The sequence below is a fragment of the Eleutherodactylus coqui genome, chromosome 3 (genome assembly GCF_035609145.1).
Source record: "Eleutherodactylus coqui strain aEleCoq1 chromosome 3, aEleCoq1.hap1, whole genome shotgun sequence".
Classification (NCBI taxonomy): domain Eukaryota; kingdom Metazoa; phylum Chordata; class Amphibia; order Anura; family Eleutherodactylidae; genus Eleutherodactylus; species Eleutherodactylus coqui.
In genome coordinates this window covers 300650355-300665902 of record NC_089839.1, presented here as the reverse complement: position 1 = coordinate 300665902, position 15548 = coordinate 300650355, and the positions used below count along the sequence as shown (strand labels likewise).

Sequence of the window (15548 nt, the reverse complement as noted above, 5' to 3'; positions counted from 1 at the left end):
ATAAATAGATAGATAGATAGATATGAGATAGATAGATGTGAGATAGATAGATAGATAGATGTGAGATAGATACATGTGAGATAGATAGATATGAGATAGATAGATAGATAGATAGATAGATAGATAGATAGATAGATAGATAGGAGATAGATAGATAGATAGATAGATAGATAGATAGATAGATAGATAGGAGATAGATAGATAGATAGGAGATGGATAGATAGAGAGATAGATAAATATGAGATAGATAGATATGAGATAGATAGATAGATAGATAGATAGATATGAGATAGATAGTTATGAGATAGATAGATAGATAGATATGAGATAGATAGATAGATAGGAGATAGATAGATAGATAGATAGATAGATAGATAGGAGATAGATAGATAGATAGATAGGAGATAGATAGATAGATAGATAGATAGATAGATAGGAGATAGATAGATAGATAGATAGATAGATAGATAGGAGATAGATAGATAGATAGATAGATAGATAGGAGATAGATAGATAGATAGATAAGAGATAGATATGAGATAGATAGATAGATAGGAGATGGATAGATAGATAGATAGATAGATAGATAGATATGAGATAGATAGATATGAGATAGATAGGAGATAGATAGATAGATAGATATGAGACAGATTGATATGAGAGAGATGGATATGAGAGAGAGAGAGACATAGATAGATAGATAGATAGATAGATAGATAGATATGAGATAGATATAGATAGATAGATATGAGATAGATATAGATAGATAGATATGAGTTAGATAGATAGATAGATATAGATAGATGTGAGATAGATAGATAGATAGATAGATAGATTTGAGATAGATAGATATGAGATAGATAGATAGGAGGTGGATAGATGGATAGATAGATAGATAGATAGATGGATATGAGATAAATAGATAGATAGATAGATAGATATGAGATAGATATAGATAGATAGATATGAGATAGATATAGATAGATAGATATGAGATAGATAGATAGATAGATAGATATGAGATTGATATAGATAGATATGAGATAGATAGATAGATATGAGATAGATAGATAGATATGAGATAGATAGATAGATAGATTTGAGATAGATAGATATGAGATAGATAGATAGATAGATATAGATAGATTTGAGATAGATAGATATGAGATAGATAGATAGGAGGTAGATAGATAGATAGATAGATAGATAGATAGATAGATAGATATGAGATAAATAGATAGATAGATAGATTTGAGATAGATAGATATGAGATAGATAGATAGATATGAGATAGATAGATAGATAGATATGAGATAGATAGATATGAGATAGATAGAAATGAGATAGATAGATAGATATGAGATAGATAGATAGATAGATAGATATGAGATAGATAGATAGATATGAGATAGATAGATAGATAGATATAGATATGAGATAGATAGATATGAGATAGATAGATAGATAGGAGGTGGATAGATAGATAGATAGATAGATAGATATGAGATAAATAGATAGATAGATAGATATGAGATAGATATAGATAGATAGATATGAGATAGATATAGATAGATAGATAGATATGAGATAGATAGATAGATATGAGATAGATATAGATAGATAGATATGAGATAGATAGATAGATAGATATGAGATAGATAGATATGAGATAGATAGATAGATAGATAGATATGAGATAAATAGATAGATAGATAGATTTGAGATAGATAGATATGAGATAGATAGATAGATAGATAGATAGATATGAGATAGATAGATAGATAGATAGATATGAGATAGATAGATATGAGATAGATAGAAATGAGATAGATAGATAGATATGAGATAGATAGATAGATAGATAGATAGATATGAGATAGATAGATAGATATGAGATAGATAGATAGATAGATAGATATAGATAGATGTGAGATAGATAGATAGATAGATAGATAGATAGATAGATAGATAGATAGATAGATAGATATGAGATAGATAGATAGATAGATTTGAGATAGATAGATATGAGATAGATAGATAGGAGGTGGATAGATAGATAGATAGATAGATGGATATGAGATAAATAGATAGATAGATAGATATGAGATAGATAGATGTGAGATAGATAGATAGATAGATAGATAGATAGATAGATAGATGTGAGATAGATACATGTGAGATAGATAGATAGATATGAGATAGATAGATAGATAGATAGATAGATAGATAGATAGATAGGAGATAGATAGATAGATAGATAGATAGGAGATAGATAGATAGATAGGAGATGGATAGATAGAGAAATAGATAAATATGAGATAGATAGATATGAGATAGATAGATAGATAGATAGATATGAGATAGATAGTTATGAGATAGATAGATAGATAGATATGAGATAGATAGATAGATAGGAGATAGATAGATAGATAGATAGGAGATAGATAGGAGATAGATAGATAGATAGATAGGAGATAGATAGATAGATAGGAGATAGATAGATAGATAGATAGGAGATAGATAGATAGATATGAGATAGATAGATAGGAGATGGATAGATAGATAGATAGATAGATAGATAGATAGATAAATAGATAGATAGATAGATAGATAGATAGAGAGATAGATAGATATGAGATAGATAGGAGATAGATAGATAGATAGATAGATATGAGACAGATTGATATGATAGAGATGGATATGAGAGAGAGAGAGAGATAGATAGATAGATATGAGATAGATATAGATAGCTAGATATGAGATAGATATAGATAGATAGATATGAGTTAGATAGATAGATAGATATAGATAGATGTGAGATAGATAGATAGATAGATAGATAGATTTGAGATAGATAGATATGAGATAGATAGATAGGAGGTGGATAGATAGATAGATAGATAGATAGATAGATAGATAGATAGATAGATAGATATGAGATAAATAGATAGATAGATAGATAGATATGAGATAGATATAGATAGATAGATATGAGATAGATATAGATAGATAGATATGAGATAGATATAGATAGATATGAGATAGATAGATAGATATGAGATAGATAGATAGATATGAGATAGATAGATAGATAGATTTGAGATAGATAGATATGAGATAGATAGATAGATAGATATAGATAGATGTGAGATAGATAGATAGATAGATAGATAGATATGAGATAGATAGATATGAGATAGATAGATAGGAGGTGGATAGATAGATAGATAGATAGATAGATAGATAGATTTGAGATAGATAGATATGAGATAGATAGATAGGAGGTAGATAGATAGATAGATAGATAGATAGATAGATAGATAGATAGATAGATAGATATGAGATAAATAGATAGATAGATTTGAGATAGATAGATATGAGATAGATAGATAGGAGGTGGATAGATAGATAGATAGATAGATAGATAGATAGATAGATGGATATGAGATAAATAGATAGATAGATAGATAGATAGATATGAGATAGATATAGATAGATATGAGATAGATAGATAGATATGAGATAGATATAGATAGATATGAGATAGATAGATAGATAGATAGATAGATAGATAGATAGATATGAGATAGATAGATAGATATGAAATAGATAGATAGATTTGAGATAGATAGATATGAGATAGATAGATAGATAGATAGATAGATATGAGATAGATAGATGTGAGATAGATAGATAGATAGATAGATGTGAGATAGATACATGTGAGCTAGATAGATAGATATGAGCTAGATAGATAGATAGGAGATAGATAGATAGGAGATAGATAGATAGATAGATAGATAGATAGATAGATAGATAGATAGATAGATAGATAGATAGGAGATAGATAGATAGATAGATAGGAGATGGATAGATAGATAGATAATTATGAGATAGATAGATATGAGATAGATAGATAGATATGAGATAGATAGATATGAGATAGATAGATAGATAGATAGGAGATAGATAGATAGATAGATAGATAGATAGATAGATAGGAGATAGATAGATAGATAGGAGATAGATAGATAGATAGATAGATAGATAGGAGATAGATAGATAGATAGATAGATAGATAGATAGATAGATAGATAGGAGATAGATAGATAGATATGAGATAGATAGATAGATAGATATGAGATAGATATGAGATAGATAGATAGATAGATAGGAGATGGATAGATAGATAGATAGGAGATAGATAGATAGATAGATAATTATGAGATAGATAGATATGAGATAGATAGATAGATAGATAGATAGATAGGAGATGGATAGATAGATAGATATGAGATAGATAGATAGATAGATAGATAGATAGATAGATAGATATGAGAGAGATGGATAATATACATAGATTTCAAAACTATAGCTAGATAGATATGAGATAGATATGAAATAGAGAGATAGGTAGATATGAGGTAGATAGATAGTAGAGATGAGCGAGCATGCTCGGATTAGGCCGCCTCTGCGAGCCCCGCACAAAAATAGGACATGCCGCGGTTTGTTTGCCGCGCGAGATTTCGCGTGGCCAAACCGCGGCCGTCTGCATAGGATTGCGTTTGTTAACGCAATCCTATGCAGGCTTTGAGCAGCGGAAATCCCGCGGGAAATCCCGCCGCGGGATTTCCGCTCGTCTGCAGGCGGCCTTAGGCAATTACTCAAGCAAGCATCGCTCTTCTCGAGTAACTGCATTCTCGTCCAAGCAGGCTCGGGGGGGGGGGGGGGCAGGGGGCAGAGTGAGAAAGATTTCTCCCCTGCTCACCCCCCCTGAGCCTGCTCAGACGAGAATGCAAATACTCGAGAAGAACGATGCTCGCTCATGTAACTGCCTTATCCGAGCGTGCTCGCTCATCTCTAATAGATAGATAGATATGGGATATAGAGATACTATACAGTACATATATTTGGATATTATTGATAAATAGATGTCAGGTAGAATAAACAAATTTCACATCTTATAAGAAAATACATGACAACATCTAGGAGACAATTGCCGCCTCTTCTCCTCTACTCCTCTTCTCATGCACTTATTGTATGAACAGTCTCATGGGAGTTTAGTTGTGATTCGCGGCTGACACGTGCGATGCAGCCCCAGCTGATCGAGGATGAGGAGGAGACGCAAGCAGCAGGATTTTACTAAATGTAACTTCTCTTCAGCTTTAGGTAAAATGTATGAAATCCAATTACTCCCCTGCATTTGTTCTTCACACAGAGACATCCAGATGAATCCACCTGTGAGGTTTGCAGTTTGGGCTTTACATGGGGTTGACAGGTATGATGAAGGATTTGTTAACTACCTGCATAGACAAATTGTTCACTAGGATTGTTGTTTCTTTTTCATAATCTTTTAGGCAGAAGATTTTCCCACGCCTCTAGCGCTCATTAGAAGGAAGCAACAAGGTATTTAATCAATGCCCATGTGCGGGAATATTCCTATGGTGCAATTTGCATAATATTTGTTTATGGCAGTGCCTGCTATTCAGCAGATTTCCCTGTTTGCATTCATAATTGTACATTATGTGTTTGCACTGATGTGTTCTCCAGTCTTGTACATAGGTAGAAAATAAATCAATGTCCTGTAAGTACACAAGCGGTAAAAATGCGGTTTGTGTTTAAAATGCTAAGCAGCAAAATATACAGATCCTTATAGTCTCTGCATAAATATAAAGCTGTTCTGGATAGTGAGACCTCGCTCTCTAATAATAGTTTTACATATTCAAAAAATGCTTAAAGTAAAAGGCCAAATCCCCTGTGTAGACTTAGGAAAATAATACAATTCTGGTTTTTTGAAGCCACCACTAGAGGGAGCTCATGAGCCTACTGCATACTTTATTACTGACTACAATGTAGAAGTCTCTCCCTCTAGTGGTGAATTTTAGGCAAATCCTCACAAAATAACGAACTTTTCAACCCGACGGTCTCAGGATTTCATGAAATTTGGTAGGATGATAAAGGGCATAAAAAAACTTACAGGTGTAAAATATTAGCCCTCAGTAATACACGGTATTCATACAGCAGGGTTGCAAACATGTAAGGGTTGTGCTGGTGGGATCTGTTGTATTACATAGGTTTCTAGCAGCACAACCCCACAGGTGTGGAATGATTAAGCTGGCTGGGTGTGGTGCTCTCCTGCTAGCCAATCACCACTGGTCTGTTTGCAGATAAATATCCACCCTCTGCCTGGTTGGTTCTGTTTTCCTGCATACTTGCTATAGCTGATTGTATTCTGTCTGCCTCTCTGTCTCGGGTCTGTTTCCTGACCTTCTGTCCTGTATGAGGCTTCCTGCATATCTGCGTCTGTTCTTTAGTTTATTTTCTGTCACTTTCATGTTAGTTTGCCTCCACTCTTTCCTGCATCTGTCTGCTGCCAGCTCCGTCTGGTTCTGTCTGTGTGCTGTTTATTACTCCTTCAGGGATAGTGAGGTCTGAGGTCCCAGCGCGGGGCCACCTTTATCGAGGCGATCACCTTGCTTACAGGCAGGGTTTTGCCATTCTCCCTGCAGCTTGGGGTTAGTTGTCTTGCTAGTGTAGGAACCCACAAGACAACGAGGAGCCTTGTAGTGGCATGTGGACTTAAGTGACTTTGCCAATCCACAAACCAATACCTCGTACTTTCATAGCATTTCCATCTGTTATGTGTGCTGGTATGCAAGGTGAGTGTTTGGGTCCTTATGGCAGTCCCTATCTCCGGTAACGTTCGTGTGGACCCGGTGCTCACTTGCCCATATGAACGTAACACAACTAGTGGAGTGCGGCATACAAATATTCCATATGAAATATTGCCTTTGGAAGATATAAAAGGCTTTGTGACTTGCGTGTATAATGATGCTTGGTAGTTAGGGGTTGTGTAATAAACATGAATACAACATTACAGGAGGTTTTGATCAGTCTTCTACATCGCAATAGTCCATCCCCATCAGGCGTATTCTCTCATCAGCCAGACGTATGGAACAGTACAAGAGAACACGTTTTCAGTGAGGTTGATCCACGTGATGAAACTGGGCAAATCTACACACTATCTGCTAGAGACACGAACCATTAAAAGGCGCTTGCGCGACACTGGGCTGCAAGGTAGATGTCCAGCAACAGGTGTTCCATTGACCTCATGCCACCGCTCTCAAAAGCCGGCATGGTGCAGAGCAAGACGGCAGTGGAGGATGGAGTGGAGGTCCTCTACAGTGATGAGTTATGCTTTTGTCTCAGATGCAATGATAGCCAGAAATTGGTCTGGAGACCATGTGGGCTACGTCATGAAGAAGTCTTCACAAGGGAACATCACACTGGTCCTACTTCCGGGATCATAGTGTGGGGTGGCATCAAGACTGGTAGCTGGACCCTTAATTCCAGGTACACTAACAGCTCATTGTTATATTGATTTGGTCATGGAACCAGTGGTACGGACATTTCTCTGGGTTTTTAACACGGCAACGCCAGGCCGCACATTGCTCATGCAACTGTGAGCAGTATGTTTAGCCTAAACATGCTACCATGACCTTCAGCGTCTACGGACTTGTCTCCCATCCAGCACATCTAGAATCTCATTGGTCATCAATTGCAAAGCCATGCCCAAGTTCATTTAGTGTGGCAGAACATTCCCCAGACAGCCATTAATAACCTCACCGATGGCATACCAAGACATTCAAGTGCGTGTATTTCTGCCAATGGCGCTCATACTCGATAATGAATAAATTGAGATATTTTCAATAGTTTTTCATCATTTGCAAACCGTTAAGATGTCTATTGATCCTACAAGTTCCATCATTCCACGACTTTTCCCTCTTGGTGTTGCAATTTTGATGTTGAGGAGGGGTCTCATTCTTCCTACATTGTATGCCTATATATTATATACTGTAGGGCGAAACTTTAGCCAACTGGGTATTCTTACAATGTGCCGATCAGTACCAAGAAGCAAAGTGTTCAGCTGCCAAGTCACGTAGGACATTTTCTGGATTGCTCTACCTAATTCGCGGCTTATTAGGATTCTATAAGTGTGTCCTTGACATTTTTAACATCTTAGTAGAAGAATGTTTACTTCACAGATTACATTATGCAAGTCTTTGACTTTCATACGGTTACATGTAATCAGAATGCCTATATCCACTGCGTTCCACCGCCATTCATATGTAAAAATCAACGCAATTGTGTTGTAAAGTGTCTGTTCCCGGAGTTGTGTGATGTAAATATACGCTGCCAGCGCGCTACTGGGACAATATGACAGTCTAACAATCATCCACTTTGGAGCTTGTTTGCTACTCAGACGTAGAAGATCTATAGAGGAAGTCAATGCCTGGAGAATTAAAACTTGAAATCAAGTACGTTTGATCCGAGGACCACGATGGCGGAGTGCTGTGTGCAGTTTGGGAGGAAGGTTAACCCCTTAGAAACCGCAGTCAATAGAGATGTCAGTGTTTATAAAGGGAGGAGATTCCATTTGTATCTAAGCAGGCGGCGTGGATCTGTATACCTGTGGATATTAGTGTACCTGGGTATAGCGTACAGTCACGTAGAGATATGGAGGAAGAATATGAAAAGTAGTTACCTTATAATAAAAATGTAAAAAGAAGTAAATGATAATTAAAAAATACATAATAAACACCATAAAAAAGTCAAAGGCAATATATTAGTAAATAAATGTCACAAAATGAGATGCAGCATCTCTTCTTCCGTTCCCAAACAGCACCCCCCCCCCCCATATCAGCACCGCAGTAGTACATCACTCCTCTGCATCCCTCTAGCTGAAGATCACTACACCCGTGATCATGCATATCTTCCCACCTTTCCCTGCAGCAGCACTTCACCCCCAGCAGCACCATCCTTCTAGCATCTAATGCCCGCTCCCCTATACACCAGCAGGTTTCCCTTTTCTTTTTTCCCTAGCAGTCTGTTACCCATGCCCTCCGTCACCACATACCTCTATCTCTCTAGTAGCACATTACCCTTGTCTTCCTGCTTCCCCAGCATCTTCTCCTCCTAATTCTAATATTCTTATACTGTATATATCCCTATTACAGCATACCAAATCCCAGGCAACATATTTTCTCTGTTTGATCTTTCCATTGGCTCATCTTCTCTTTCCCATCTCTGTAGCAGAACATCTCCGCTTCTTTATCCCTCTAAAAGAACATTTCATCCTCCCCATCCTTGCAGCAGATCCTCTCCTCCCCATCCCAGCAGCAGATCCTCTCCTCCCCATCCCAGCAGCAGATCCTCTCCTCCCCATCCCAGCAGCAGCTCCTTGCCTCCCCATCCCTGCAGCAGCTCCTCTCCACCCCATCCCTGCAGCAGCTCCTCTCCTCCCCATCCCTGCAGCAGATCCTCTCCTCCCCATCCCTGCAGCAGCTCTTCTCCACCCCATCCCTGCAGCAGATCCTCTCCTCCCCATCCCTGCAGCAGATTCTCTCCTCCCCATCCTTGCAGCAGTTCCTCTCCACCCCATCCCTGCAGCAGATCCTCTCCTCTCCATCCCTGCAGCAGATCCTCTCCTCCCCATCCCTGCAGCAGCTTCTCTCCTCCCCATCCCTGCAGCAACTCCTCTCCTCCCCATCCCTGCAGCAACTCCTCTCCTCCCCATCCCTGCATCAGCTCCTCTCCACCCCATCCCTGCAGCAGCTCCTCTCCACCCCATCCCTGCAGCAGATCCTCTCCTCTCCATCCCTGCAGCAGAACATCTCCTCCTCATCCCAGCAGCAGATTCTCACCTCCCCATCCCTGCAGCAGAACATCTCCTCCTCATCCCAGCAGCAGATCCTCACCTCCCCATCCCTGCAGCAGCTCCTCTCCTCCTGTCCCTGCAGCAGCTCCTCTCCATCCCATCCCTGCAGCAGTTCCTCTCCTCTCCATCCCTGCAGCAGATCCTCTCCATCCCATCCCTGCAGCAGCTCCTCTCCTCCCCATCCCTGCAGCAGCTCCTCTCCATTCCTGCAGCAGATCCTCTCCACCCCCTTCCGGCAGCAGCTCCTCTCCTCTCCATCCCTGCAGCAGATCCTCTCCTCCACATCCCTGCAGCAGAATCCCCCCTCCCCATCCCTCTAGCAGAACATCTCCCCACCCTTGTAACAGAGCATCTCCTCTTTGTCTCTTGTATTAGCACTTCTTGTTCTCCCATCTTGCTGCTTCACTTTTGTAGATCTCCCATTCCCTTTTTCCAAAAGCAAATCCCCCCCGCCATTCCTCTGGCAGTCTGTATTTCCCTTGCGGGCAACATACTGCTCTCTACTAATAATGTATCTTTATAAACTAGCAAAATCACTAACAACCATAACTGTCTGTCATCACACCTCATAGTAGCTACTCAGCTTTTCCCCAACTCTGAATGGCATACAGTTATGCAGTAGTACATCTTAGTGTTCCTTATCATGTATGACTCTTCTTGTGTGGCTTCATTGTAGCTTTATAGTTCTAATTATGTATCAGAAGAAGATAATCAATATCAGACAACATTCCTGTTTTTTTGTGGGGCTGTCCTGACTGCAAATTAGGCGGAGCTTGTGCACATTTGCATAAAAAGGCATGTCTAATGCGCTCCTCCTGGGTTGTGTAAGGGCGGGACTCTAAGTGTAATTTTTTTTAACAATTTCAACAAAGAATTCAAATTTTGGAATTCTGAGTAATATAAATTTTTTGAAAAATAACAAATATATCTACATGGTCATCAGTCTGTGAGAGGTGGCAGGTTCAAGTCGATATTGGCCTGACGGATAAAGCGGACCTGGCTCTAGAGCAGGGAGCACCAGACCAAGCTCCTTAAGTGGGTTAATGGTCCCCTTTTCTTCTTGTTTGGGCAGATGGAACACCGGAGACTCAGGACCCAGTTTAGGCCATAACAGTTCAAGGGAGGGCTGGGTCTTGAAGTAGGTCCTGTTGGCCACCATAGCTTGAAGGAGATGTCTTTGGAGATGTCTTTGCTGCACCATACATCACACTTTAATAAACGGCAACTGAAACTATCAAATCTGAGTCCTGGACTTTGGGATAACTAAGTTTTCAATACTGTATGACACAGGATAGCAATCAACAAGAACAGCATTGGTGTTCCACATTAGTGGTAAAATAATGAAAGTCCATACCCAGTTATCAATATCAGCAATAGGTGCTAATAAGTTCACCTAGACAGTCTGAAGACCGTCAGTATGGGATACCTGTAGATTCTCTCTGTCCAACTGGTCGAGGATGACTCTTTCACAGACAAGCTCAGCGAGTAGGAAACTGGGAAAATGCTCAATTCTAAGTTCCCTATTCAATGCCTCTTTTCCTGAACACCGGAGGAAAACCCGTCTGTAGGACAATTACTGCGTCCCGGTGGCATCAATCAAGAGAAACTCCCCTCTTCCTCCGTCCACAGCACAGCTGCTCCTCAACTAACTCCACTTTTGCTCCCTTTCCATTCAGAGTCCCGTTCCTCGGTTCCCATCCACTCATAGCCCCTTCACGCCCTAGGGCATACATTTACGTCCTGGTCGTGCAGGGTTTCTATGGAGGAGGATCGGGAGCTGATCCCGCTCCATGCACATCGGGTGCCGCCTGTCTTTGACAGCTGACACCAGTCCACAACACCATGATCAGCGTTCAGGCTGATCATGGCTGTTAATCCTTTTAATGCTGCTGTCAATTCTTATAGCGACATTTCAATGCCCGAATCTGCATTCCAGGGTCCCGAGCGGCCCCTGTGATGACATTGTGAGGTGCCTTTTGGTTACCATGGCAGTCTGCAGCCTTCTGAAGGCCCCCAGGGCTACCATAGTTGATTACCTATTAAACCATGCCTATAGCATGACTTAATAGACTGCCTGTCAGAACACCGTATAATGCCATACTATGGGATTTCATTATACTGCATTAACGATCAAACATTCACAAGTTCCCCCCAAAAATGGTTTATTAATCAGTAGAAAAAATAAAAGGTAATAAAAGTTTAACCCCTCCCCCTTCCACATATGTTTTAGTTTTTTCTAAGTATGAATATTTGCTATTCCTGCATCGATATAAGTCCGGCGTATCAAGGTAGCGCATTATTTATCCCCTACAGTCACCGTCTTCAGGAAAAAAAAATACAATGCCAGAATTGCACTTTTTTGGTTATCCTGTCTCCAAGAAAAAATGTAATGCCCTGCTTCCCTGAAAATAAGACAGGGGCTCTTATATTCATTTTTACTCCAAAAGCTTTTACTTTTTTACATGTATAGCTGACTGGACACTATTTTTATTGACTTTTTTAAATTAACTGTAACTAGGGCTTGTTTTTGGAGTAGGGTTGATATTTCAGGCATCCTCAAAACCCCAGAAAACGCATGCTAGGGCTTATTTTCGGGGAAATTGCAAAATACAGTTATTGTGTCATTATTGCCAAAGTGTGTACACCGTAAAAACAAGATCCCTCCAAAGATGACGAAATTTAGGGTTTTTTTCCATTTCGCTCCACTTTGAACCGTTTTAAAAGTTTCCCAGTACATTCTATGGTACATTAACTAGTGCCGTTGAAAAATACGACTCGTTCTGCAAAAAACAAGCTCTCAGACAGCGACGGTGATGGGAAATAAAAGAGATAGGATTTTTTGAGAGTGGGGAGGAGAAAACAACATAGTATTAGACAGTAAACGATCCATACCCCCTTACAAGTCTATGGGGGCTCTTAGAATCCAGGTGTCATATATCTCCCTATGCGAAGCGAGCGCCACTGAGAAGTAGTTTTTCGTAAGACTTCACACCCCGCTCTAATAACTGCAGGAAGCAAGAGTTGCTATTCTAAACTGTAAACATTGTACGTTGGGCTGACACATTTTTGACACGTTGATTCCTAGTTGCCACATTCAGGATGCAAAGACTGAGGCCAATTATATAGTCTTCAGCTGCTCATAATAGTCAGATCTGAGGCGAGGAGATGACGCTATTGACATCCAAATGAGCTCACAAACTGTCCTGTTCTGCATCTCCGAGTCAATCCCCGCTGCAAGAAAACAACCTTTAAATATTCTGAATAAATGCAAAAGCTGAACATCGGTGATTGATCTCAGACATCACATGTGCACGGGGAAGATAAAGCCGCGACAATGCACATTTATGAGAGGGGGCCTGAGACGACTTCTCACTTTGTAAATGCCATCTCATTGCTAATGCATAATACCTGTAGCCGCCGTCGTCCTGGCTCACAGCTCCCGTGCGTAGGGGAGGGCGGCTGTCAGCAGGCTTCACATAAGCTTCTTATCCTGAATAGTGCGGACTGTTCTGCGGCATCCCTGCCTCGACGGTGGCGGCTCCAACCAGATACTCTATAAGATTAATAAGGCTGATCTTTATGCTAGTCACTGCAATTTAAAGGGGTTTTCCCGACTGAAAAAAAATAAAAATAATGGGCAGGTAATAGAGATGAGCGAATGTACTCGTTAAGGGTGATTTCGCAATCGAGCATCGCTATTTTCGAGTACCTGACTACTCAGGTGAAAAGATTTGTGGGAGCCGGGGGTGAGCGGGGGTTGCAGAGGGGATTGGGGGGGGGGGGGGAGAGAGAGAGCTCCCCCCTGTTCCCCACTGCTACCCCCCGCTCCACCACGCTGCCCCCCGGCACCCCCCGAATCTTTTCACCCGAGTAGCCAGGTACTCAAAAATAGCGATGCTCGATTGCGAAATTGCCCTTAACGAGTACGTTCGCTCATCTCTAGCAGGTAACGTCACAAAATAAATATACTCACCTCGTTAACCCCTCAAGGGTTCGTTTTCGTTCTTTCTGCCTCGCTTTCAAAAAATCTGAACTCTTTTATTTATCCATCGACATAGCTATCCGAGGACTTGTTTTCTGCGAGACGAGTTGTATTCTTAAAAAGTACTATTTAAGGCTCCATATAATGTGCTAAAAAAACTTTCAAAGTTTCTAAGTGGAGTGAAATTTATATAGTTTTACTTTGGCTGTACAGCTTTTAAAAAATAAAATATCTGGAAAAAAAAAATTCAGTTATTTTCTGCCGCCATCTTCTGACCGCCATAACTTTTTACAATTTTTCTGTCGACATACTGTAGTTGTGTGTGGGTCAGTTTTTGTGGGACATCCTGTAGTTTCTATTGGTGCCATTATGAAGTTCGTGTTTTGTTTTTAAACTTTTTTTCTTAGAGATGCGGTTACCAAAAAAGCGCTATTCTGGTGTTATTTTTTTATTTATTTTTCTGATGGCGTTCACTGGATTGGACTTTTATGGATGCAGCAATACCAAATATGCTTTAAAAAAAAAAATTATTAAAATAGGAAATGATTCGGGTGGGAGAAGGCTAAACTTTGACTTCCCTTTATTTTTTCCAACCTAAAAAAAGTTTTTCTTTTTTGTCCACATAGGGGACTTGAACTTGCAGTCATTTGATCACTCATACAGTATCTATATATATAAAATTGAATGTATGTCTGTCTGCGTGCGTGTCTGCGTGTCTGTTTGTCCTTTATGCGCTACTACACCATTCATCCGATCGCCATGAAACTTTGGGAAGTTGTTGAGTACACTCCTGGGAAGATTATAGGCATAGTACAAATATCCTACGATAAATGGCGCGCGAGCGTCGTCGAAAGTTACGCCCCCCCCCCCCACGTAGATCGAATAAGTAAGCCACCTGCTATTGTGATGTCATCACTGATGTCATCAACATCGGACGCCCTTGAACATGCCCCAACATGTTCTATAAAGCTGCATTGTGATGTCATTAAGGCTCTATTATGACACGTACAGCTTGGAACCACTAGAGCACGCCAGCCAATTACCATTGGAGTTGGAAGTGGGTAAACAAGTACTAGGATATCTTCCTAAGAAGCCACAGCAGCCGGATAAATTGTATGTTCCACCCAACGGCTATTTTATTCAGCCCGCAAGGGGGAAGCAGCGGCCTACAAAATCTAATTCTCTCATTTCCTGATGTCATAGATAGATAGATAGATAGACTGTATGCAATAACCCTGATAGACAGATAGCTAGATAGATAGATAGATAGACTGTATGCAATAACCCTGATAGATAGATAGATAGATAGATAGATAGATAGATAGATAGATAGATAGATAGATAGATAGATAGACTGTATGCAATAACCCTGATAGATAGATAGATAGATAGATAGATAGATAGATAGATAGATAGATAGATAGATAGATAGATAGATAGATAGACTGTATGCAATAACCCTGATAGATAGATAGATAGATAGATAGATAGATAGGGGATAGATAGATAGATAGACTGTATGCAATGACACGTACAGCTTGAAACCATAAATACTAGAGCACGCCAGCCATTTACAGTCAGTCTCCATTGAAGTTGGAAGTGGGCAAACATGTACTAGGCCAGTGATGGCGAACCTTTTAGGGACCGAGTGCCCAAACTACAACCCAAAACCCACTTATGTATCGCAAAGTGCCAACACGTCAGGGGGCGGGGCTTATCACAACGTATGATTTTACCCCCGTCGTTCTAAAAAGGACAAGGCTGTTTCAGAATAGACCGGGTGCAGATTCTGACTGCTTTTTGGACGCGGAAATACTGCAGAATGTCCTCAGCGGAGATTTCTGTGGA

At 39.9% G+C, this 15548-nt stretch overlaps 1 long non-coding RNA gene across 3 annotated transcripts in view; it reads left to right on the top strand.

Annotated features, from left to right (window-relative positions):
* The first annotated feature begins 5217 nt into the window (after window positions 1–5217).
* The window catches only part of LOC136620054 (uncharacterized), a 101646-nt gene continuing 91315 nt past the window's right edge, over window positions 5218–15548 (top strand). For 2 of the 3 annotated variants that reach the window (XR_010791120.1, XR_010791119.1), the window contains exons 1-2: window positions 5218–5278; window positions 5358–5406. This is a non-coding gene — a long non-coding RNA (uncharacterized lncRNA). Of the gene's footprint in view, window positions 5407–15548 lie in introns of all 3 variants that reach the window. The other variant, XR_010791118.1, reaches the window with a different exon arrangement.